General features: G+C 38.7%; 1 long non-coding RNA gene across 5 annotated transcripts in view; it reads right to left on the bottom strand.

Moving 5' to 3' along the window:
* The window catches only part of LOC308072534, a 120,441-nt gene extending 94,821 nt beyond the window's left edge, over positions 1-25,620 (bottom strand). For 4 of the 5 annotated variants that reach the window (XR_013931694.1, XR_013931695.1, XR_013931696.1 and 1 more), the window contains exon 1: positions 1-25,620. This exon is cut by the window's left edge. This is a non-coding gene — a long non-coding RNA (uncharacterized lncRNA). The other variant, XR_013931698.1, reaches the window with a different exon arrangement.

Genomic DNA, 25,620 nt, shown 5'->3' with positions numbered 1-25,620 from the left:
ACAGAAAAATCATTTATGTAATGATCCACCCACAAAAGGCTTTTATTTAGAACACACAAACATGTGTGTCACTTTCTGCTCATGAAACCTATCATACCAGCACGAAAGCCAGTTCATGTGGATGAGCTGGCAAAGAAACATTCTTTTAAGTGACTAGTCCAATGTTCAATTCACTTGAATTGGCCAGGTAGGAGCATTCCCTTCTAAATTTAAGATGTTCAGTCTCCTGACTGAACATCAAAAGCTCAGGTGGAGCTCAGCCAGAGCGGACTTGTGTTAGCAATGTAGCATCCAAAAATAATTGTTTTGCTTGCTAGAAAAACAGACCCACTGAAGTCAGGAATGTTTTCTGTTTTGAAGAATGAGCATCAGTATTGTGCCAGATGACAAGCTTCTGTTGGCTGGACTCAGGCTTGTTGCCTTCAAGTGTTTCATGGACCTTTACAGTAATTCCCAGATCTTCTAACTCTTCTCATTTGGTTTACCAGATTTTTCAGCGTCAGTGGGAGATTTGATAATTGTACTCACTGAAATTGCAAGGTGATTTCAACAGCAGCAGTTCTTTTCTATCTTACTCTTCATGCTTCTCTGACATAATTTCTATCACCAATTCCACCATTATTGCATTTTTTCCTTCAATTAGACTAATTAAAGAGGTATCTTGGGTCCCACGGTGTGCTCATTATAGTAGATTCTTTGCCTAAAGCAACAGTGAACAGAGAAAAAAAATCAGATCAGTTAATTGACATTACTGACAGGCACTCTGATCTTTAAAGGCTCATATATGAGGCTTTTGTGAGGTTTTTTTTCATGTAGCAACTTTCTTATTCCCTCAAGATTTTAAATGAATTGGTTACCAAAAGTTTGAGCTTTTGTTAGTGTATGCTAGTCTATTTTTATGTAGATAAAGGACAGACAAACAAAGACCTATGATTTTAATGGGAGATTCAGTTAGCATTGACTATAACTGCAGACGAGGTTTAGAGTTCTAACTCATGGATGTCTTACAAAACAGGCAAAGCTTTCCAAATGTTTGATACAAAATATTCACAATAAAGCAATAATAAGTCATAAGTGTGCATTTTTTTGTTCCTTGTAAAACAAGTAATAATGCAGCCAGCTAACATCTTTATGAAACATACAATTAGAGTTTATTTTCATTAGTATTCTGTTCAATATTGTAAGAATGAAAATGAATGATGTAAAGTGGACTTGAAAGACTATAAATATAACTATTAATTCTGGGATATTCCACTTTTCTGGTGGCACAAATTAAGAGTTGGGAATTTGCTATGTCTCAGTGGAAAGTTTGATATTAAACAGTTATCATTAGGCAGTACCACGAAAACCGCTTGTTTTCAACATACTTTCCTTTCCATAAACCAGGAAGCCAGAACATTTCCATAGAAAAAGGAAGAGGAAATAAATGAATTTCATATAAACCACCAAATGTTTTTGGTCAGACCTCAATTATTTTCAAAATCTTCATGGGGTGGTAGCGGTTCTGTTTCAGATTAGGGAGATGTTGAAGCTGCACAGATCAGATTGGGATCTGACTTCCTCAGAGCACAGGGATGCTGCGAACCCAGGCTGATTCATTTTATTGTAGAAACAGAAAGCATATGCATAGATTTAACATGAACATAACCAAGGAATGCAGGTGCTTGTTTTGGATTTTCATCTGCACTCTTTTCCTAGACAACTTCTAATTTGCTTGTTTCAAAACCACTAACTGGGCAAAAGCTGGCTTGCCCAGCCATGATTTCTTCTTTTCTATGAAGCCTAGATTTTATACAACATCTCTAGAATTAGCTCGCTCCCAGTGTTGAAACCTGCTGCTGTTCCCAGGAAATTATATTTCTTATTATTCTGCGATGTTGAATAGCTAGACTACTGCTGAACTCATTCATCAATCTACCTTAGATTTTAACATGAAGACCCAGCTGTTCTGCCACTGAAATCCATTGTACATTGATGGATGTTGCTGGTTACCAAGGAATATACTGTACATATAGTAGAAATGCTCTAGAATCATTAGGAGATTTGCACGCACACATTTTTGTAATGTATAGCATTAATTTCTTAGCAGTGCTCAACATGAGTCTAAATATTGCTATGACCAAAGCCATATTGAATCAATAATAATGATGAATAAGTCATTAATGTACAACTTAATTCAGGAAGCAACGATTATGGAATTCTTTCAAGCAGGTCGTGAATTATTCAAATACACGCTGGTACATGGAAAACAAAGTTTTTGTAGCATTGGCCAAATATTCTGAATGCAGGCTGTCTCAGGTTTGGGCTAAATCAACTACGTGGTTCCTTGACTGAATGATTGTACTAAAGCCTTTCCTGTAAATCTTCCACAGACAAACATAATCATAGAATCATAGAATGTTTTAGGTTGGAAAATACCTTCAAGATCATCAAGTCCAACCATTAACCCAGGACTGCCAAGTCCATCACTAAACCACATCCCTACACACCACACCTACACGTCATTTATATACCTCCAGAGATGGTGACTCCACCACTTCCCTGGGCAGCCTGTTCCAATGCCTGACAACCCTTTCAGTGAAGAAATTTTTCCCAATATCCAATGTAAACTTCCCTCATGCAACTTGAGGCCATTTCCACTTGTCCTATCACTTGGTACTTGAGAGAAGAGACCAGCACCCACCTCACTACAGCCCCCTGTCAGGCAGCTGTAAGAGCAAAAAGGTCTCCCCTGAGCCTCCTTTTCTCCAGGCTAAACAGTGCCAGTTCCCCCCATAGGACTTGTTCTTTGGACCTTTCACCAGCTTATTTGGATGCACTCCAGCACCTCAGTGTCTTTTCTGCAGTGAGGGGCCCAAAACTGAACAACAGTATTCAAGGTACAGCCTCACCAGTGCCTAATTATTGGAATTAATTCCCTTTTTTCTCTAAATCTGATATCAACCTTTAGAACTTTCCTATCTACTATTCCAGTCCTTTGCAGACTGGATTCTGAGGTTTTATTTAATGTCTGTCCAAGAAAAGCCAACTACGGTTATCCAAAATTTTCTCTTACCTGACTGCATGATGCATGACAGGAGAAAGATGGAGGTGCCCCAGCACTGCTGTTCTTCATTGTTCCTCCTCCTTTGTTTCCTCACCAGTCCTGTAATCCACAATAAAATCCCTATTGAGAACTTTTCTTATGCAGTTCACAAGTCCATGTCTAAATTTTGTCTGAAGCTCTGGCTCAAACAGCTAATTAGAGAACTTACCTTTTATAGCCTCCTATACCCTTTAGTTAGCTGATCCCTAATCAGCTTTGCCCATTTGAATTCTCCCCTGCATGCTTGATTCCAACTAAACTCACATTTTGTCAGGCTGGTTGGCTGCTTTACCTTCCCTTCAGTTGGTCTTGATAGTTCGATCTCATAGTCAAAATACAATAACTCTGCAGGCAAGAACTGCAACCTTTCCACAGTGTACTTTGTCCAAAAAATAGCATATTTAAAAATACAGTCTTTAAAAAAACTTCTAAAAAACTTTCATATAATTAAAAAGTGAAATCCAAGGAAATATTTAAAAAAATAACAAGGAAATTCTTGTTGTGAACTCATGTGAACACAAGTGACTTTCAAATTAACAGTCTTATATTTTCATCAAGACTGGCTCAAAGAGGAATACAGCCCTAAAACTGGACTTTAAACATGGGTATAAGAAAATACGAAGTTCCACTAGAGAGAGACAGTTTATACTAGAATCATACATATGAGGATGAACAATTAAAGATATTGGCACAATTTTGTAGTCAGGTTTAGTTTCTGTTATTGACTGTCAGAATGAAATAGATTACAAATGAATTTTATTTTCCAAAACTGTTAAAGATTAGCAACTCTCCTGTTTCACTGAAATAGCCTCTAGAATCTCAGAACACAGGAGTTTAGAGCTGTTGCTCTGCATTGTTTCTGCAGCTGAAGGAGATTAAACCACTACTGGAACATTCACTATCCTTTATTTGCTAGACAATGACAGACCTTTGAGACAATTGACTTCATCTCTGCAGATTACTGACAAAGGATGTTAAAAGGTCGTTCTAAATGGTGTCCCTTCGGGCCAGTTGGGCTTGAGTGGTCCTGTCCACAACTTATTTGCTATGGTCCACTGCTTTTAGGTAGATATGAAAAGACCTTTGTGCAAAGCACATATTAAGACATCTCTGCATGACCCTGCTATACTTTTTTTGGAGATTCTGGACAGACATCATCTTTGTGGCAAAGGTCAAATGGGAAACATCTTGATAAGAGCTACTGAAGCAACAAGGGAATGTGAATCTTTGTGCTTTTCTGCTCTCAGCCGTGAGGCTACAGTACCTTATGAAAAAGTGCGTGGATCTTTGTTTCTTTGAGACGATTTATTAAAAAATAAGCCTTTGAAAGCCCTCCTTATTTTCAGTTTGAATCATATTAAGGGGAGGAGGTGGAAGCACACATAACATGTTTTCACTGGAGTCACCTTTGTTAGTTGAGGGGAATGATCTGTATTTACAAGAGATGAAATACAGGTCTAGGAAACATAATCACAAAGGATGTATTGGTATTTGAAAATGACAGCTGTACTGAAAAATATCTTCTTCTTGAGCTACCTTTTGTTACAGAAATCAGTCAGTTCAGGAGGCTTGATCATTTCTGAAGTTTACAATACTATATTTCTATTCTCTTTGACAAATAGAAAAAGAGACAAATCATTCCAAGTCTGTGCAGCATTACAAGTTTTACTAGAACATTACATTATTTTTTATAGTTTAAGATCTTACTGATTGTCTTGATATGCCCTTATATCAATTCTGCTTCAGAACAATCAGTTATTTTTCTGTTACAAGAACTGTTACAATTCTGCTTTCAATTTCAGAGGGAACCCCTTGAACCTCAATGAGATAAGCAAATAATAATGTCACACCCAAAGCAATATCACATTTATAGGAAGCATGCTGCTGTTAAAGATACCCCAAAAAGGTCAGTTATGAAAATAAGAAAACAATTAACGTTTCCATCCCTAGCCTGCCTGAAACATTAAAGGTAAGACATGTTGTTAAGCAGAAGAAAGCTGCTGTTGTACTGACCACATGCCCAAGGCTAAGGACATTTTGCAGCAGTGCAGAGGGCTGTGCTCATGGGTCAGGCAGGCAAGGGCTGTGGCAGGAACCTCTAGGTGACAGATTCTGTCCTCCCATGGCCAAGTATCACTAGCCTGGTTATTAGCAAGGGCTTAATTTGAAGATTTAAGTGAGACCAGAAGAACCCTGTTGTGCCAAATAATAAATAGATTTAGAAACACCTCTATTAAAGGAAGAGGTTTTTGGGGTTTTTTTTGAAATCACATTTCTTTATCTTTCAAACAAAATCTTGGTATCCCCATGAAGAACAGGCAGCCATTTAAAAAATGAGGAACAGACCTTTTGGTAATTTACATAATGTTAAATTTCAGTACACAGTGGTACACAGTGGATTTCCATTTTGTAGCTCACAGATACTACAGATATACTTGATGTAATGTCAGATTAGACCTCTATGAAATTTAGTATTTTTAGGAATGTGTCAATAAAATGCACTCATCTCAAAAATTAAGCTCAAAAAGCATGATCTTCTGGCTTTTAAGAATCTGCATGTGCAAAAAACTGTTCTCAGTGTAAAAACCAGAACATGCATACTTAGTGTAATATGACCATAATTTTATCTAACCGAAGCCCCCAGGACACAGGAAAGATTTGTCTTACAGTCCCTAGGTGAACACATTAACATTTTCTTCTTGTCATTCAACACGAAGCATGTTAGATAACAACCTATAATAGAATTTAATATAACTGCTTCTCCAGTCAATATTGGGATGAAGATTGAGATTTTCCTAATGGGATCCGAGTAGCCAAATCCCTTGGGCAGCATGGAAGGCCATATCAGCCTTAAAATTCAACCAAGCAAAAAATTATGTCAACATGTTTTCCAATATTAAAATTATGTGTTGCCTTCACTGCCTTAAAATGACAATTCTCACATAGAAATGCATTTTTAATGGAATGATTTTGAGAGAAACATCCTTTCCTCAAGAAGTTGTTGGTTGTATTTTAAGAATACAACATTCGCCTAATAACACTTTGAGCTTTTCCATCTCCCCTGTTTTTTCTATCTTGCTAATAAAAAGAGAAAGGAAAAGAAAAAAAACCAAACCACAACAGAAATATGAAATTATTTAATTATTTTGGGGTTTAGCCTTTGTCTTTTGAACCATTTAGCCCCAGTAAAGGCTAAAATGTGAAGAGAACTGGAGGATTTCATAGAGAGCAGGTTAGAGGTTTATTGGCTGACTAACCACCTACGTCACACCATTTTTAGGCACATGAAGCAGCACTGAATAGCTAATATGTTTTTGAAAGTTCTGGTAATGCAGGGGAAACCTGACAGTTTCACACGTGCCCCAGATGTTCTCACCAACACTCATGTAAGCCAAGACAAATAGGTTAAAAAAATATTCCCTCCATGGATCTTTTGTTATGGGAAAGGGAATACAGCTCTTCTACAATTTACAGCATCAGTCTTGCCTGAGGCTGCACCAGTGTTACTCAGGTAGCAACTCTAATGTGCAATTATACCAAAAGATTGCAGATCTAGGCATTGACTACAGGCATCCATGAGGAACCAAACATCCTCTTCATGGCTTTGATCTAGTCCTTAGAAATAAGCAGGTGATGATAGGACTGTCTCACCAATTATTGCTTTTCCTTATACAACAGTCAGTCACTTTAACAGAATTCAATCTGATAAACCAACTTTTATCCTCAACTTTTCTGGTTCAATTAACTTGCGGTAACTAAAACTATCAAGGCAGCTTAAAACCAGAGAGGAATGACCTTCCCTGTACACTAACATACGATTCTTGGGAAATGAACTGTAATTATTGAAAATAGCTCTCCAGTTGAATCCATATACCAATAGCAGACAAATATATATGGAGTGATTTTAAAAGTGCCAGAGACATGGAACAATAAGCATAGATTGATTTACATGATTTTAAATGTCACTCTGCACAATTTAGCTCTCTTTTATTGAGATATGTGCAATAACATCTTACTACCAGTATTTTAATCATGCATAGATATAGCAGCAGACGTGACACTTGAAAATGTTAAATTATTCATAATGGTTTTGTGAAAGTAAACATAACTTAAAAATCTGTATGTATTTATATTTACTTTTCATATATAATATAGAAACTAATAATATATAAATACATACTACAGTATATAAATGGCTACTTATATGTGTTTTTGTTGAGACTCCACCTTCAGACTGGAAAAATACAAACATCTAATAAGAGAAATGATGTCTTCCTTTAAGAGCTTAAAGTATAAATGGATAGAAGGACAAGGGATGGAAAAAAAAGAAAGCCTTGCTATGGTCATTTTATGATCTGGAACTTAGGCAATGAAGGAGTAAAACATTTTCCCCACAACACCACAAGAAACCTCTGAACTAAGAATCAAACCACAGCTCCTAAACTACAGTCTTGTGCTCTAACCACATGGCCAAAAATGCCTGTAAAATATTAAAGTTTTTTTAGGAAACTATGTTATGACTTAACATGAACAGATGCTAATATAATAATTGAGTTTATTTTGCATATCTGCCTTCTGAACTGTTGGGCATAGCAAAACTGCTCAGGGAGGGGGTGACTATGCCAACAAAAAGAATATGCAAGTGTGTTTGTGATGCATCTTTTAAAATCACATTTTAATATTTTTTTCCCCCCACTGACCTTCCTGAAGGTAACTCTGTGCTGATGTGTTGTCATTGATTGGGTTTTTTGAGAGAGGAGGATTCTGGATTGATGAAAAAATGACTTGCTTCAAGACTGAATACCACAGGAAACAAGACTGCCTCTTAGCAAGCTGAAAGAGCTTTGGTTCTGGAGAAAAAAGTAAAAACAAAAGAAGAGAATTGTGGAAGGTGAATGTAGTCCACAACTGTCAGCTGTACCACACTGGGTTAAAACATGAATAGATCCATTTGTGACTAATTTACTGGCAAAATTAAATGCAGCTGCTAAAACCTGCCTGGCTAATCTTTGATTATGTTAGATTTGAACTACATTGCTAAAATGCTATTCCAAACTATGGCATGTCTTATGGACATCGTACAGTTTAGTCCATGCTCAAAACACCGCTGAAAAAGTGACAATTTGTACTAAAATAATGCAATAAGTAAAGGGAGGCAGCCACTTCCCCCTCTTCCCTGTCACACACACAAACCCCCAAACAAAGCACAGAGAGAAAAAACAAGCCCCTTTCTTCTTCAGAAACGGCAATGTTAAAAAAAAATGAAAAAAATTTAGTGGTGCAACAGTGGAATAACAAATAAGACTTTCCAAAGGATATTCCCAGAGCAATACCTTTTTTTCAAGGAGCGACAACTTAATATACAACAGGCAGAAGAATCTTTGTGCTGCTGGACTATGCATGCTGTCATCGTCTGCCTATACTGCCCTGCCCTACAGCTCGCCTCTGCCTGCTTTCAGGTCCCTGAAACAAAAGAAAACTGAAGCCAGGGTCAGTGCCCAGGCCAGGCGCAGATGCTGCTTGGTGCCTAACACAGGACAGAGCAGCAGGGTCTGTACAGAGGTCGAAGAGAGGTTGCTCCCAGCCTGTGTGTGACCCAGCCCAACCTCTCCACTGACAAGGGAACCGTCAGTCAGAAACCGGGAGTCTCAGAGAGGAGCACCCGTGTGGCTCTGTTGGGTGAAGCACTCTGCAGAAACCGAGTGAGACACGGCCAGGTGTGGTGGAGCTGGGTGAGCAACTGAACAAAACGCACAGTCCATTGCTGCAGATGAGCTCCACGTGGCTGTTAAACTGCGTGTCCCCCGTGGACAGGTCCTACAGCCAAGTCACATCTGAGCAAAGTCCCTGTCTAGCTTTCTCCTGACAAATCAGCCAGCTTCTTCCTCAGGCTTCTCCTGGCTTTGGCTGCATACACCTTGAATCCCCCTCTACTGACTTGAAACCAGCTCAAAATTTTATTAAAATTAAATGGAAAGAAAAAAAAATAAATTACAGGAAGCATTAAAACGCTGGGTGTAACCAAACTTAATCTTTTTGTTTGTTCGTTTGTTTGATTACTGTGCTGGTAGAATGTGTTACTGTGCCTTGTTAATACAGTGCTGAGAGTAGGAAAAAAAAAAAAAACAAACCCCAAAATGACACAATAGAAGTGTAGTAGCAGGAGGAATAGAAACCAGATGCTGAAGAAAAAGTACAAGGGTATAATTTGTGGCATCGTACAATTACCCTCCGTGTCTCAAGTCTCACTTGCCTCACCAAGCTAGTGTCACCTATAAAAATCACAGTAGTATTTTTTTTATATGTATCTCATTCCTCTGGGTTGTAGCTCTCTCCAGCCAAAATAACTTCTTCCCCAGCATACCATAGCAGAGATCCACTCCTCCCACATGCATCGCTACCATTCCCAGTTACGTTATATTCAGTGTCATTGGCAGACTTGCTGGAGAAGGAGATAGCAATTTCTTTAAGTGTTTGTAGCATGTCTGCCTGACACTGTACAAATAATATAATCTTAAGGCACCGTATTTTCCCTGGCCTTTTAGGCAGGGGCTAAATAGGGTTTCAGCTTCCTACTCCCACTTGCTTACACAAGAATCACAGTCTTGTAAGTTGTCCCCAAATTGCTACTTGTAGAGAGCATAAAGTATCATACTATAACAATAAATTAATGAGTAACATTTTAAAGCTTGTATATTAACAAATACATTAGCAGCAGTCGTTTTGAAGCATTTCATTCCTCAGCAAAGCCTCCTGTCTTATGAATGAGAGGGGCTGCAGGTCTTGCAGTGGGGATAGATTTAATCTGTCCCTTGATTTTAATGCTTAACTGAACGATTTCATTGTGAAATAATTTGGGCAATTTAAGCAGAACTCATCACAGAGCTAGACATGCTTCTGAAGGGTCCAGAGGTAGCATCCATAAATCATCGCAGCACGCAATTCTTTAAAAGTGGCTGACAGGCCACCAAGGCATTACCACCAGCAGGAAAAGAAAGAAGTCTGTTTTGCTATTCAGGCTCAACAAATAATTAAGCCAGCAGATTTAAGAAAAGTGATATCCATCCTTGAAAAACACCTATCTCAACCTTCTCTCTTGTTCAGAAGTTGGCATAAAATACATCTATATATTTCCTAGGTAGCAGATACAACCTACCCACTTACGCCCAATGCATTCTTACAATTAACAAAAATTCCTAACACTGGTGCACAGTACCAGCGACGGCATACAGCATATTTTAACCAAAGCCTAATGCAGGTCCTTGCTGATAACAGTCCTTAATTTTTACAAGCAGCATTAAGTCATTTATTAAAACCTCTTATTCCTTCCTTCACCAGTAACCACAGCTTAATGGCAAAAACTATTAAACTTGTCATAGAACCATTTTGATGGATTTTAACATGTTAACTTCTTTTGTATGTAAATTGACTCCAGTAAAAGAAACAATGTGATTGGACTTATAATGGTTTAACTCCAGCATTCTGTAACTGTCTCCAAAACTTTCTCCTTCTCTTTCATAATAGCAACAGATTTTGTCTTTTCTGCCTGTCTTTCTTTCCCAGATCAGCTCTGGTCCTAGCCCACAATTCTGTGATTTCTGCTTTTAATACTTTTCTAAGATAAAAGTTCACCTTTTATTCTTATTACTCATTTTTTTTCTGGTCTCACATGGTCTTTTGATGAATTAGTATACTTTGATTCCCTGACTTCATTTTTTCTCCAGTCTCCTGTGATTAAACTTCTCAAAAGTCTTTTGAAATGTAAACAAGCTATACAGTCAGACTGCTTTCCTTATCCACTGCTGTATGGATTTCTTCCAAATAGTGCAGCATGAATTTCTTCAGTTGAATCTGTTATGATACACTAAACTTAAGAAAATGCTTTTGAAAAATGTTCGTTTACATCCCAATTCATAAACATGGTGGATTTTGACTGTGCAGGAGAGCTGAACTGAATTTAATTTCTGGATATGATAAAAAGCTCATTAAAATATAGAAAGTAAAAAAGCCTAAACAGCTATAATTCACAGTTACTCTCACATGTATGGAACAGCGGTATCTACATGTTTATGTAGAAGTATAACACATTTTGTTCAGCGATGATTCCTCTTGCAATATGAAAATTTATTAAAGTTGAATATACACTCTCAGACTGACCATGACTTTTTAACCAATGTTATAAACTACTGTTTCTTCTTCGGCCGAAGAAAGGAAAGTTGCTGTTGACAGTTGTTCTTAATTCTTTTTTATGGAGGCCCAATGTCCTAAAACACAAAAGTTTTTCTTCTTCCTCCTTTGATTATATAGTAAACTATATTACATCCATATTTGCATCTTCTCCCCTAGCCTATATCAAATGTTACAGCTGAAACACATCTCTGACAGAGATCTGGACTCTCAGCCTTTTCAAGTATGCTATTAAGTCAACTATTCTTACTTTTGTGGAAGGAGAGGCATTTTGTTATTTGACATCTGGCAGTCATTTAAAGCACCAGCAACTCCTCATTCAGAGCAGTACACATATCTGATTTGCTTTCAGTATTTTCTTAGTCTAAATACCACTCTATTGCTTTTCTTGGCAAAAAAAAATAAATAAATAAATTATGTTGGGTGGGGCTAGATTTCAACTGCTAGATTTTCATATAGTTTGTACTAAACCAGATCCATAAGAACTATCAAATGTGTAAAATCTGTTGTTTATACAGATCTGCAGCTGGCTGTGTCCCAGTTGCTCGAGAGTGATATCTAAACATAAAATAATCTCTCTATAAACTGTGGGTTTGTAAAATATGTAAGCGCTCTGTGTTTGTTCAGTCCAGATCACTTGCTGAAACTGAAGGTTATGCCCGGGTGATAACCATCAGATGTCAATTCAGATGGGAATCCAAATTCTTCTAAATTTTAACTATGCTCTAGTCACAAGGATATGAGATGGGGGCAGATTGGGTAGTTTTTTAAAGTATACAATCAACGCATGCAAAAACTAACCCAAGGTAACTGTGCTTCCTTGAATTCTGTGGAAGTCAAGTGAAGTAAACAGTTTTTAAATACATACCTCATTATGAGATTGCACCCTTTGAATCATTACAGCTGCAATCAGGAACAATGCTTCTTTTCTGCTTACACACAGCGATGTTCCTGCTATAATGATTAACTGCTGTTGAAGGGTAACACAAGGTAAGTTTAAAACATTTTTCTCAAAAACTTAGGCAAGGAAATACACATGACTACCTGAATGACACAACTTGTCACATTAAGGGTCTTGTCTTCAGTGCAAAAAGTAGGTAACACAGTAGTCATTTCGGTTCTGGCACAAGGTAAATTCACTGACTGGCTATAAAACCCCACTCTGCCACAGCATTTGGGGCTTTGGGGGTTAATCTTAGGATAGCAGAAAAATATTAGTTACATCAAGGTTTGAAAAAGCATCTTTTCATATGGGAAGAGGCTGTCTTGGGCATCTTAAACAAAATAACACCTGAAAAAAATGACAGATATGGTCTGGTTTTAATGTCTGCTTTATATTGATTATTTTAGGCTTTTCAATGCTTTCAATCTGACATAACCGTAAAAACTGCACACCTACTTCAGCTAATAGATTACCACGTACCAAAGCACATTCTCTGCTGTTAGTAGAGTCCAGTGATGACAAACAGCAAATATAGCTTCGTAAAATTAATTCTTTCCTTTCTGATCCTTTCCCACAATCCTTTGCAAACTCCAGAAACCAGTCTCTCCTTGGAATCAGATGCCACTGCATAAAACACAGGGGGCTCTTCTTAGGAAGATATCCTATAAATGAACATGTCAATGCAGCACTCTGCAATGGAGAAACTCCCTTACGTGACAAGCTCTGATGTGAAATTCATCTTTCTTTAGTTACCACGGGAATGGTGCCTTGTCCTCAAAGCCTTTCCCTCTGAAATCACCACCACTGCCATGAAGTACATCCACTACAAGCAATAAAAACGTTGGGTGACGTTGGGTCAGCACACATTTAACAGCAAGACCTTGCATAAATTTAACATACACTCTTTAATTCATTTGTATAATGAAAAAAGTAAGATCCTTGAAATCTATGACTTAATCTTCAAAGTTTCTTTCTTTTTACGTAGTTGATTATTCAAAGGAACAGAATCTTAATTAAGACCTTCAATTTAAATTTGTGTCAGTCTTCTCTTCCAAATCCCATCATTTCAATCCTCTTTGTGTCCTTTCTGTACTTAAAATCTTTTATATTAAGTTATTGCACAATACTCTTTCTGTGTTATAAAACCATTTGGAATACGTGGTTTATCCAAACCCACAGAACTTGTCAGGTCAGTAGTACTCAGGTTCAGTTGTGAGGGTATGTTCTCTATGTGTTACGGTGTTGAAAGCAGGGTAGAGGCGTGCTCTCCCACATCTAATGTAACTTAGCTAACATACTGTTAAACCACTCCAGCCTCATTATTCTTACATTTTAGTCACCACTTCTTCTGTGATTGCATGAGGTCTCTAGTACATTCTGGGTAAGGCAGTGCACTTCCACTTCTTTCCATAGCAATAATAAATATTATTGGATGCCTTTACTATTGAAACTAGGTTCCCTGCGTTGTACCTTTGAACTCTACACGAAACGATACCCACAGCGTACAATGGCCTCATTCCACTCGCTTATTCCACTGTGTCCATACTCACAAACTTTTTGGATAAGATGCCGATCCCTCTTCCATTCATGTTCTCCCTGCCTGCTGGAGGGAGTTACTCTTGGGGAAGCATGAAGCTGATGAGACCCGATCTTTGTTTCTCGGTTATGTTTGGAGTTAAGTTTACCCGGGTGACAGTAACAATAAATCCAGAACATGTTACAAGCTTAACAATTCTTTGTTTCTCCTGAAGGGTATTCAGCTCTGCATTTATAGGATTTGAAATATGACAGCATTTCTTTGAGTATTCAGGTAGGGGGAGGAAGGTCTGAAGCAATCACTCAGAAGAAAAAAAGGAGAGGAAGAACATGTCTTTGCTAACCTAGAGAATTTAGGGATCAGCTAGATTGTTTTCTCTGGGACTAGAAGATTTAGGGGACTGGATATTACAGCTGAGTCCTCTGGAGCTCATGAATAGCCTCGGGTGGCTGTGGTTAATTCTGAGTTTCTACTTCTCCTCAGCCAGCAGCTGGCACAATTTCAAACAACAGAAATCTACAACTCTCAATTGAAAACATGAGATTGTCCATGATAATCAACGCCTTGCAAATACAATCGGAGAAAGAGAGGTTCCGCACTTGGATCAGAGAAAGCAGAATCATGACATGGCAACCGCACCTGTTGGGACAGCTGCCGCGCCTGGTGGCCTCTCCTTTGTCACTAGCGCCTGCACCCCAGAGCTCCATCCCGCTCCCTGCCCTCGCTGCCGCCATCCGTGCCCGTTGAGAGGGCGCCAGGCCATCTGCAGCCATTCCGCAGGCTGCGGTGTCAGAAGTGCTCAGCCTTCACAATGGAGTCCTGATTTCCCAGAGAGGCTGGCACCCGTTCAGCCACCTCACGGCAGCGTACCGAATTTTCCGAAGTGCTTGGCCACAAGCAGTTCCTGCTGACATTACACATGGCTATGTATTTATCCACAGCTGCTGCCTCTTTTGCAGGTCCTTTAAACACCTCCTTTCCCGGTGCCTGTGTCAGCACAATGACCTGTCACATCATCAGGGACATCTTTAGGATGCGAGGTCCCACGATATGGAAGCAATCACAGCTGTAGCCAGCTGGTGGGGACCGGGTGCCTCACTGAGGTTCTACCAGCAAATGTGGCATGAACCCAGCTGCAGAGCAGCCCCACCAGCTCCCTCACAGCAACCTGTCTTTGGGGGCTGAAGGTCTCAGGACTGTCCTCCCATTGCTCTAAAATGAGTGAGACAGACCCTGGGGGCTGGGGGGAGCAATGCAAGGTTTAATTCCTATGTATGAGTCACAGCTTAGCATTTCAGGGCGTACATGTGGGTCTGCAGAGACAGGAGCATTTGAACACTGACTGCCTCTAACCAGTCACACCTTTGCTTGTTATAGGAAGAGTTCATAACGTTTTGAAAATGGGTGCTAACCTGGAGATAAGGTTCACAACAAACTGCCCACATTTATCCCCTCTTTGGAATGTCCCACACAGATTTTCCTCAGGCTTGTACCATGGACACAGCACACAGGGCTCACCCCGGATTTCTGAATATTACTTAAAGTCAGATTCTCCAGAAATTAATCTGGATGGAAACTGTATGTGCAAACATAGAACAAAATGTTCTTGTTTTGTAAGTATTTTCCCTGTATCTGTTAGAAGTGAGATTGCCACCTACCTGAATAGAAGCACAAGGAAGTAAAGCCAAATTCCCTACTCCTCATAGGTAGAACGAGTGTAGGCCATGCACCTAATTGGTTGGAGAAGATGTTTTCCTTACAAAAGTGCCTCTCATAATCTTATAACAATGAATGTCATTCCCTTCCAACTGCAATTAGTATCAGTTTGATACCGCAGGTATAATTGTGACTTGCTTTCATGCCTTTTCACAATGCACTGTAGTACGGAAAATGCCAGTCTAACTCATAAGCAACAGAGAGAAAGCATAGGTCCACTCTGAAAAGTGGACCAAGAAGGGGTGGATATGGAAAAAACATCTACTGCACCATACTGCTACAATAACCAAGCCAGGCTGGAGGGCAGTAAAGCCTAGTGAGGGGCAGAAGCACTAAAACTACAGGACATAAACAACAACAGATCACTGAGGCATCTGAAAAAAACTAAAGCATTTTTTTCTTCTAAAAAGCCATTTACTTGCCTTCATTTTTGCCTGTTCAAAGGTTATCCTTTTATGCAATGCATAAAAGGAGCCTTTTAAAAAGTATTAACCTGACAATGTCATTTTAAAATTTCACAACATCCCATGCTGTTATGACAAACAGTGCATAGTTCAAAAGAAAGGAATGTTTCTAACAAAGTATTCTACAAACAAAGAGTACAGAGCCCAGCATGGAATAACTAATGGCCTAAACTACAGCAATGTTATTTTTTTAAAGTTTCTCAACCTGGGAAGCATTCAGGTTTATCAAGCTGTGATCCAAATCTTTTCTATGCATACAGTGTCCCACTGCCTGTCTTAATACTTGATTCTTTACTAAACACATCATGTGGCAACACAGAGGTATTGTTTTTTACAGGTTCCCCGTTCAGCACCATCAAAAAATACGGCTTCAGAAATGCCTTTACTTGTAGCACGTATTTGCTCGCAGTTCTCAAATAGGCAACTAATAAATGGTGCAGATTGAAAAGCAATTATAGAAGATGGTCCTTTCAGGATGGGGCGCTTGAAAGTAGTCATCAGTTTGACAGGAACTTTGATGGGCTGGTATCTTTCAATGCGGATTATGAAGGATAGCAAGAAACAGCCTGAGAAACAGAAAGAAACTGTTCATGCGAGGAAATGCTGGGGGAAGTTATACTCTGTCCAGTGACTATGCAGGTTCCTAACTTCAGAGTTTGTCCTGCTGAAATCAGCCTTAAAAATTCAATTTATTTCAGTGAGAATGGAATGTAGTTTTTTTCATGTAAAGCCTTAAAGACAGAAAACTATTGTTTGATTTTGCGCTTAAACTTATTTTTAGACCACAAGAACTGTAGGTCAAATGCTAGAACTTCACCCTCAAGCTCTGGCACCACATTACCTGTCTGACACCATACTTAGCTAAGTTTATGGCTGGAGAAAAAGGAAGCAATGGTCATCTCTACTTACTAGCCACAAAACATGCAGATGATCTGCAGATTCCTTGAAATATCTCCATCCTTTTTCTCACGACATCATTCACTTTCCCCATGTGGAGTTCTGAAGGTTTATCCAAAACCCACTGCAATCAGTGCAAACCTGCAGCTTCATAAAACTGTAAAAGAACCCGTTCTCCTCTCCTTGCCACACTTACGGGAGCACACTAGAAAACTGCTCAGACGATTACTGTTTACAGGATCTGGGACATCGTTGTTACTAATGGTCTCTGGCACCGTATTTCTGCGGTGCAAACAAAGGATGCTGATGGCCAGCTTCTTGGGTTGGCTGAGCAGGTTTACCTAGCTTGTGAACTCATGCAGACATTCAGATACATTAATTACATGACTCGCTATGCAGTTCCAACTGTGTGTGGATAGATAACAATCATTAACTATATTATACAAGGAATCCAGGAAAATAAGATGTTCTCTCAATCATCTCTATTTTCATCATAATCTTTGCCCACTTTTACGAATCTGACTAGTGTCTTCTGCAGTAGTCTTGTGGCATCAGGAAGCTTTTACTACAACCCTAATTCATCTGAAGGCCTATTTCTACACTGAGTAGCAGCAATTTAAAAGAAAAAAATTATAGAATCACAGCACTAACAGAAGTGTCAAATGAAGAGAATTAGTCCTATATTTTTAGCTTTACAATCACTGTGCCTTTTTTCTTCAGCATTAAAAAGAGCAAAAGGAGTAATGAAGTTTTGCAGATGCTAATCTAATAGAGAAAGAGGACTTAAAGAAAATGGGTTTAGTTAGAGTTTATGAAAACATAAACCACCAATATTTTGCTACTTTGCTTGCTTTCATACCCAGTTCCACAAAAACAGAAACAGGAAATGAAGTTATGGATTCCAGAAAAGAAACTAAAACCCGACTCAAACTCTAGATAATTTCTTCCCTGCTTAATTTTTCCTCACTCCCCTTCTCCCAACCAACTATGCTTTTTACACTGAAAATCATTCCTACAAAGGTCAAAGAGATCCCAGACTGCTGCACCATTACTTACATAGAATAAATGTTTGTTGTTTTGCTATCGTGCTATTTCCAGAAATACAGGTTCCATTTCTACAACAGCATTAAAGCAACAATTGTCAGAATTGTTTTCTGGTTGTCCTGATGTTCAGGCACAGAGTGGTTTAACTAGCAAATGAATGATTCCTTTTAAAGACAGCTGTACTGATCCAAGTGACAGAGCAGTGCCCTACCAGCATCTCATGCCAGACCTGCAGCAATAGTGCACTACGAGAAAGCATTTCAGAAATTTTAGAAGTGTTTTAGTCTCACAAGAAACCTGATTGTGGAAAAATAATCCCGCACCTGTAGTTTCAAAACAGAATGACATTTCAGACAAAATGAGTAAATATAAAGCTGACTTATGACTTCTAGGAACTTATCCTATCTGGGTAAAATAGGTGAGTTTAGATGACCTTAGGATGTAAGGATGTACTAAAGAGGTGCACGAGATGGTCAGAAATGTTACACTACTGAAGACACCACAAGAGGCTATGTGCTTTTGTTGCATGCTACATGCAAAGCCATATAGTGATTTTAAGCTAGAAACTCCTCCCCATGTTGGCCTACAAGCATTTGTAGTTGCCCTTCTATGGTTTCCATGTACCCTCTATTCTTCCCAGTACAGGGAATTAAATTAAATTTACCTCTGTACCAGCAGAAAAAAGGATGTTTATTTTGTTTTACATGTAGTGAAGCCTTGGAAAGGAAGGCTGGATATTCAGCATACTGGAAGCAATCCAGAAGGAGTACACCTCCTGAGGCTAACGCAATTACCATTCCATTTTGGTTGGCTGTGGGAGCAGAAGGTATCATCTAACTGCGAGAAGCGCCAGGCAGAGGTTACGGTCCTAAGTCTGTAGAGCATAGTGTACCTCGGAGTCTGATTTTGTTAGTAAGCGAATTTGTATATGAGAAGTTAGCAAAGAGGGATAGTCCTGACACTGATGGATCTGCAAGCAGGGCAAGGGTTGGAAGTTCAAATACACAGTCTTCAGGCTCTGCCACAGAGAACAGCTGCATGAGGATATACCTCTGCATTTCCGCAGAGCAGCTTGCTGAATCAAGGCTGTGAGGTAGTTTATTTCATGGATTATACATGTATTTAATTAAAATTCTAGATAAATATTTGCAGCAATACATTTCTGAAGTACTGTAAAGTTACATTGCATTAATCATTTATTGCAATCATATGAAATATTCTTTAGCTTAAATATTTACTGTTATTTTCAAGATATTGGTTTTGAACTTATTATAAACATGGCACAAATGCAAAACCATCTTTCTCAGAGCAATATACTTCTCTGAGTTGCTTTTAGACTTATTTCCTGATGGATATTTGCCATTAATGCACTACGACATTTTCCTTTATGAAAAAAGGCTCTAGCCCAAGCTAAGAGAAAGTCGTAATTTAAAAGATAGTTTCCACTGTGCTCAGCATTCTCACAGTAATAATAGTTTGTCCTTTTTTCTTACTGCAGTTACTGTGTTAATTATTTATATTGATGTTTATTTTGTAAACAAAGAAACCGAATTAGGCCTACACACGAAGCCGATGATGTGTTTTAATATCTGCATTTTTTTCATGTTGTGGCCTTTATGTGATTGATTCAAAGGAAAATGCTAAATAATAAATAACATTTTTAAAATTACATCAAAGTATTTCTGTTTGTTCACTGGAGGAGATCAATTTTTTTAAAAATAAAAAATAGAAGTACTTACTATGGAAAATATCCAGTCCGTAATTATTTTATATGCAGTAAAGGTAGTGAAATCACCTGTAAATATTTGGCTTTGCTGAAGACAGCATGGTTGTCACCAATTCCTTTGGAATTTGACCTAAAAACCTCAGCACGTTAACACCAGAGGAACCAAAAGGCTTTTGGTCCAACATTTTGTGTGAGAATTTCTTCCTGATCAATAGTTGAACAGTCCAACCAACTTGAAGGTGCTGTTTGTAGGAGTACCACTCACATTATTTAGTTAATTATATTTCCCATCTTATCTTGGGTTTCTAGAAAGTTTGTTTCTTATATAATAAGGCTTCTGCTGCTAGTGACTGCACAAAATAGTGTTTTGGGTGGGAAACACCTAGGCTGTGAGATGTTACGGAAGGGTGCTTACCCGTCCAGACCATATAACCCTCGGATTTGTACATAACCTGTTTCTTCAGCATCTTTTGCAGGGTGGCATTTTCCTTGGCCAGGGTAACTGCTCTGCATCCCTTTGGCATCAGTGCTAACACAGTCATCACTTCACAAGGTGTTATAAAATATCTGGACCTTCTTAATCCATACCTCAAACCAAGAGCACTTAGAAGGTGTCTTGCTGCCAGCTGTCTCAGTCAACTCTTCAGTGCAGTTTGAAAGGTTGGCTTTTTTTTTTTTTTCTTTTCCTTGATTATCTGGGGAATCTGTCACTAAAAAGTCAAAGGAAACGAAAAATCAACCAAAAAAAAAGTAATAAGGACAAACTGAGGAACTGAAGAATTTATTATTCTTCAGATAAGGTCAGTAAAGACTATCAATGCACCAACTTTATCAGAGAAAAGGTGCTTGCGTTTTCCTGTCTAGTTAAAGCTGTCAGTGGTCATGACATAATGCACATTCCTCCAGCTCAGTTATCAGCACGGCTCAGATAGACTTGTATATTTTTATGTTCCTGCTTTAGACTGATAGCCGTCTTTTGCTGTACATTCTTTAGATTTTACACACATCTATTGGAAGCGTCAAACATTAGTTTGGCGTTCTTAGATCTGTTTTCCTCTTTTCAATCTGATGCATGAAGGTGCAGGCCTGGAGGTGACAGTTCAGGGATCATTTAACAGAAATGGAATGCCCTCCTCCTTACAAACACCAGAGCTGTTCAACTGCGGCAGCCAGGGGATTGCACTAAGCCATATCGGTGTAAGTCATACCACAGCCACGGGCTGCATCCAAACTAAAAATCTCTGTTTATACTAGTAAACAAAAAAGTGATGGGAAGCAAACTCATGCACTGGATCACTGGTCAGTCCTATTGCTAGCAGACTCTCTGATGTTTTGTTTGCTGCCACAAAAAAAGTCTTTATGCTGATGCTCAGCTATAGCTCAGTGCTGGGACTGCTCTCAACGGGACCCTAACCCACCAGTACGGCTACTTTCCACTGTAGGGCTGCTCGAGGCCGCTCTAGCAGGACTGGCACCAGTGCCCACAGGCACTCATACTGCATCCCAGGCTGATGTGCCTTTAAAGAGGCTGTGGCACACAGCTCAGATTTTCAGACCATCTGTACTGAAAAAAACAAGCATAGCAAATAATAATGAAGACGTTGGAATAAAGCTGCATCATAAAGGATGCAGAGGAGACCATGGACCAAGTGCATCATAGTGCGGACACATCCAGCCTGTGCCATTTAGCCTGTGGACTAGGGAGAGGTCCCTGGCCCTTAGTATTTGGCAACAGACACACAGCAAAAAAACCTAAGATGACATCAGTGCTTTTCCCTCACTAGCATGTCCAGAGATGGTACTACTAGGTTTGAATTCTGTTTGCACAAAATAATTTAGGAAAGCAAAAATATTTTCTCTGTCCCAAACTCCAGAACAGTGTATTTGTATTCAGAGTGTATGCTCAGAAAAAGTGGTCGGCACCCCCTCCTTTACTCTTTATAACATATTGCCAGTAAGCTTGTGCTTTGTAATAAACAGTTTCTCTAGTCAGACCTTCAAGCATTCTCTTGTTTGTGTCCAAGTGTGCCAAACAAAGACTGTTTCTCTAGGAAAAAATATGGATATTACATTTAAAAACCAGCTTCCCGGGAAGGGACTAATTACTCCTCCTTTTTGTCTTCTTGCCTCTCTTTATAAAACAAAAACAAAAAACCAACAACCTGCACCGTTCCATCACATTAGGTTAAACTAGGAATCTGTTCAACGGGAGTTAGTAGACACAACCCGCTCTTTAGAAAACATGATGATAAAGGTTTTTCCTCAGCTAAATCAAAACTACAGAAAGATAAATATACAAAATCACAGGCATTGTGTAGGTAAGGTACAGCACATCAGAAAGCTGCTGAATTTTTGTTTGTACCATGTTTTACAGACCAGTCTGAAATGAGAACCTTCCATTTTCATCGTCTAAACAAGACATTTTTTTCTTAAGTGGGGTGTTGCCTTTTTGGCAAGCTGCAATCCTTAGGCATGCAAAAAGAGCTGTTGCTTCTGAAGCAAAGTCATGTTTTATTATGGGGGGAAAAAATGTGCCTTATTAGTGCCTCAGTGCATCTCTCAGATTTCAATTATATCATCTGGTTAAAAAAAGGTATCTTTTCTGGTCCTTTCATTCACCCAGGAGTGGAAGGAGCATCATGAGCAGGTTTATCACATTGAAGAGGTCTCAAGGTCTGATCAGAAAAAAAGCTGCTGCCGAAAATAAACTAATATGAATTGGGCGATAAACAAGAAATTCTGCTCCTGCTCCAAGTTCAAGATATTCCAGGAACACCAGGAAAAAATTACGAGTTTGGGCTTGGAACTGGTCCCTGTCCACCAATCAAGTACTTCTGGAGGGCAATGCCTTGCTATTTTGAAGCTGCAAAACAAGAGCCTTACTGACCAGCTTGGTATGTTACCAGCAATACCAGAGATTTGCTTTAGTCACTCTTTATTCTCAACACCTTCACATGAAGCAGAATAACCCAAGACCTCAGTAAGTTTACCAAACAAACACTTCAGTGTCTATAGTTCATGAATGTTAAAGTACTTTATGGTATAAATTGAAATATTAGTCAATCTGTGGTCCCAATCTTTGTGTATGAACTCTATTAACTGACAGGTTTAGGTTTTGAGGGTTTTAGTATTTTGTCACCCATGTAAAACCACCAAGTTCCCACATACCCTCATTATCTGCCTATTTGAAAAAAACTATATATTAGGAAAAAAAAAAAGAGAACATTTTGTACTATATATTTCAAACAAAATATAATTCATGAGCTAAAGAATATGCCATGTGTTGGTGATGTTCTTACCCTGCAGAGCACACACTTCAGATTTTTGCCAATCCCAGGGATACACACTCAGCCTACCAGACAACCAAAGGACGTAGCAGGAGCCTGGATCTATTTTAAACATCTGACACAAACCTCAGAAAGCAGTCAAGACACTACTTACCGGTAACTGACTTTATTTGGAGCAATAGTATCCCAGGAGACTTGAGCCTTAAAAATAAAATAAAATAAAATAAAAATGTGTAAGCACCAAACTTCAAGCTAACTTGTCTATATGACGAGTCTAAGTCCTAACACCTCTGACCTCAAAAGTTTGAACCCACAGCTTTATACCCAGCAAATACTTAGCTCTAAACTGTCATTGTTTGTTCTTCCTTTGATACTCAAAATGTTATACAGACTTTTTAGTAGTCCTGCATTCTTGGATGCATTGGTACAATTATCCATTAAGATCACTTATGAATCTTTTACTGGTTAAGCCTTGGATAAGGATCTTACCACCCTGTAGAGCTGAAGAGAGGAGAAACAGCCCCACCTCGGGCAGCCCATTATCTAAATGTAGGAAACAGCAGCAGGGGCCAGATAGAATGGAAGTGCTGTAAAGTGTCTTCAAACTGATTTGTGAAACATAGTTAAAAGATAAAAGGGGTTATCCTTGGTCCTACTGTATTCAGAGCATATAAAAAATGAATAGGATGGCAATATTTATGCAGGTAAGTATTTTTTACATATATTTGTTGTAAATTAAATTTTACATGCTTAATTCTCCTTCTGGCTCATTCTACAGGGGATTGCAGAAGGAAAAGTCAACTGCGGTGCTAAATTGCATCAGATACCATGAAGTGTATTAACCACAAAAATGCTAATAGAGAAACCACCATGTCCCAAACACTTTTATAACTAAGCCTCAAGGAAAGAGCTCTTACTGAACAATGTTGTTATTCAGCATTGAACTCAGCATCAGCAACACTGGCAGCCAGGCAGTTCCAGCAGTGCTGATAAAGTCGTTCTTACTTTTGGCTGGATCATGGCCCCAGAATAATTTCATTGGCCCTTACAGGTAAACTCATGACTGTGGAGGTAAAAGATAGTGCAGAATCAACTATATCACAATTTTCAACACTGTTCACTGTAGGTACTGAAAGTTCAACTTGCCTATAACAGACTTAACAGGCCAGAGTACTGCACTGGATCCACTTACTGCTTCCCAGTAGGTCCCAAATAAGCACAACGTAGTCCTACTGCCTGGCTTGGAACCTTGATCATGAATCCTGCCTTTTCCCCACAAAAGCACAAGGGCATAATACACTGCCAGGTAGCTTTGGCCAATTGTAACGATATTGTAAGAATAGGTTGTGTTCATCCATTCTAGACAATACATACTACTGGCAGTCTTAAAATGGGTTGTGATATGAAAAACACATTCAGATGAAACACAGCAAACAGAGAAATTGTATCAGCTTGAAGAATGTTTTACTTCATCCTCAACTATCTAATTGAAACATTAGGTTTATTCTAGACTGTGCTTTATCACAAAATGCCAGATGTAGCCTTTTCCCCAAAACTAGCTGTTGGAATCTCCTTCTTGAGAGCCATAAAAATTCACCTTGAGCAAGTGTTTTTAGCACCAAGGTATCAGTACTAGTGTGAAAACAATGGTGGCTCCATTTCTGAAAACATGTATCCTGGTTTTGGCTGCGATAGAGTTAATTTTCATGTTAGAAGAAAAAGTAGAATAATTCATATAATAGAAGGCTTAGTAATCTAAGCAAGCTCATTAATGCAGTAAATAAATGCAGTTCAGTTGTCCTCGTACTGTCCTACAAAGTCCTTGATCTGATTGTGATGCGATACTAAGAACTGCCTTGATTTTTCAGGTCAGAGTGCCAAAGTTGACTAAGAAATGTGATGATGCTGTCTAGAGAGTCTTTCCAAAAGTGACTGGAGGACATGCTCTCAAAGTAGTTAGGAGGAAACCAAGTGTTAGCAACACTTGCAAGTTTTATTTCATAACTGAATACTGTCTAAAAGAAATATATGTCATGTGCATAAAAATAAAATCAGAAACTGAAAATAAAGCTGAAGAGCAGGATAAAGAGTTTCCTACAACTTTCTGTCAAGCTGCTATACTCTGCTTTTCCTGCGGTTCTCTTTCAGTGGTTCTGTACCTTGACATATGGCACTTTTCAGAACGCTGACTTAAAGTAATAATTGCAATTAAAATATGTTCTTTTGGTAAAATGAGATTTCTTATGTTTTGCATCCATCATGTCCTGAAATCAACAGTAAACTAAAAAGACTCTTCTCTGCACTCTATTCCAAAAATATTCTTTTTTGTTTGCACAGCTCAAAAGAGATAACTGTGCACTTGACTAAGCATTTAATACTGAGCAAATAATCCTGACTTAATAATCAGGAAAGTTTTTAAAGTTTTCTGTTGCAGAAAAGGAATTGCTTAGAAAGCTCCATCACTGCAAAGAAGCATAACTACATGAATTACTTGCCAGCAATAAGAAAGGGGGAAATGTAGGGTGAAATTGAATAAGATAGAGTAATGGAGGAAAAAAGGAAAGTGCTGGAAGATAAATAAGTACTAAAAAGGTCTACTTGCTGCACATAGGGCTACAGAGCCAATACCAGCAATAATGGCAGTAGCATACCAAAATTGCATGTATGCAGAAGAAAGATTGCACTGTGCCTGTCCGTGGGAGCCCAGGCTTAGGCGGAGCTACCAACATCGATT

The sequence above is a fragment of the Falco punctatus genome (genome assembly GCF_963210335.1).
Source record: "Falco punctatus genome assembly, chromosome: 13".
NCBI lineage: Eukaryota > Metazoa > Chordata > Aves > Falconiformes > Falconidae > Falco > Falco punctatus.
The sequence above is the reverse complement of the archived record's forward strand: the minus strand, read 5'-3'. Positions and strand labels throughout refer to the sequence as shown.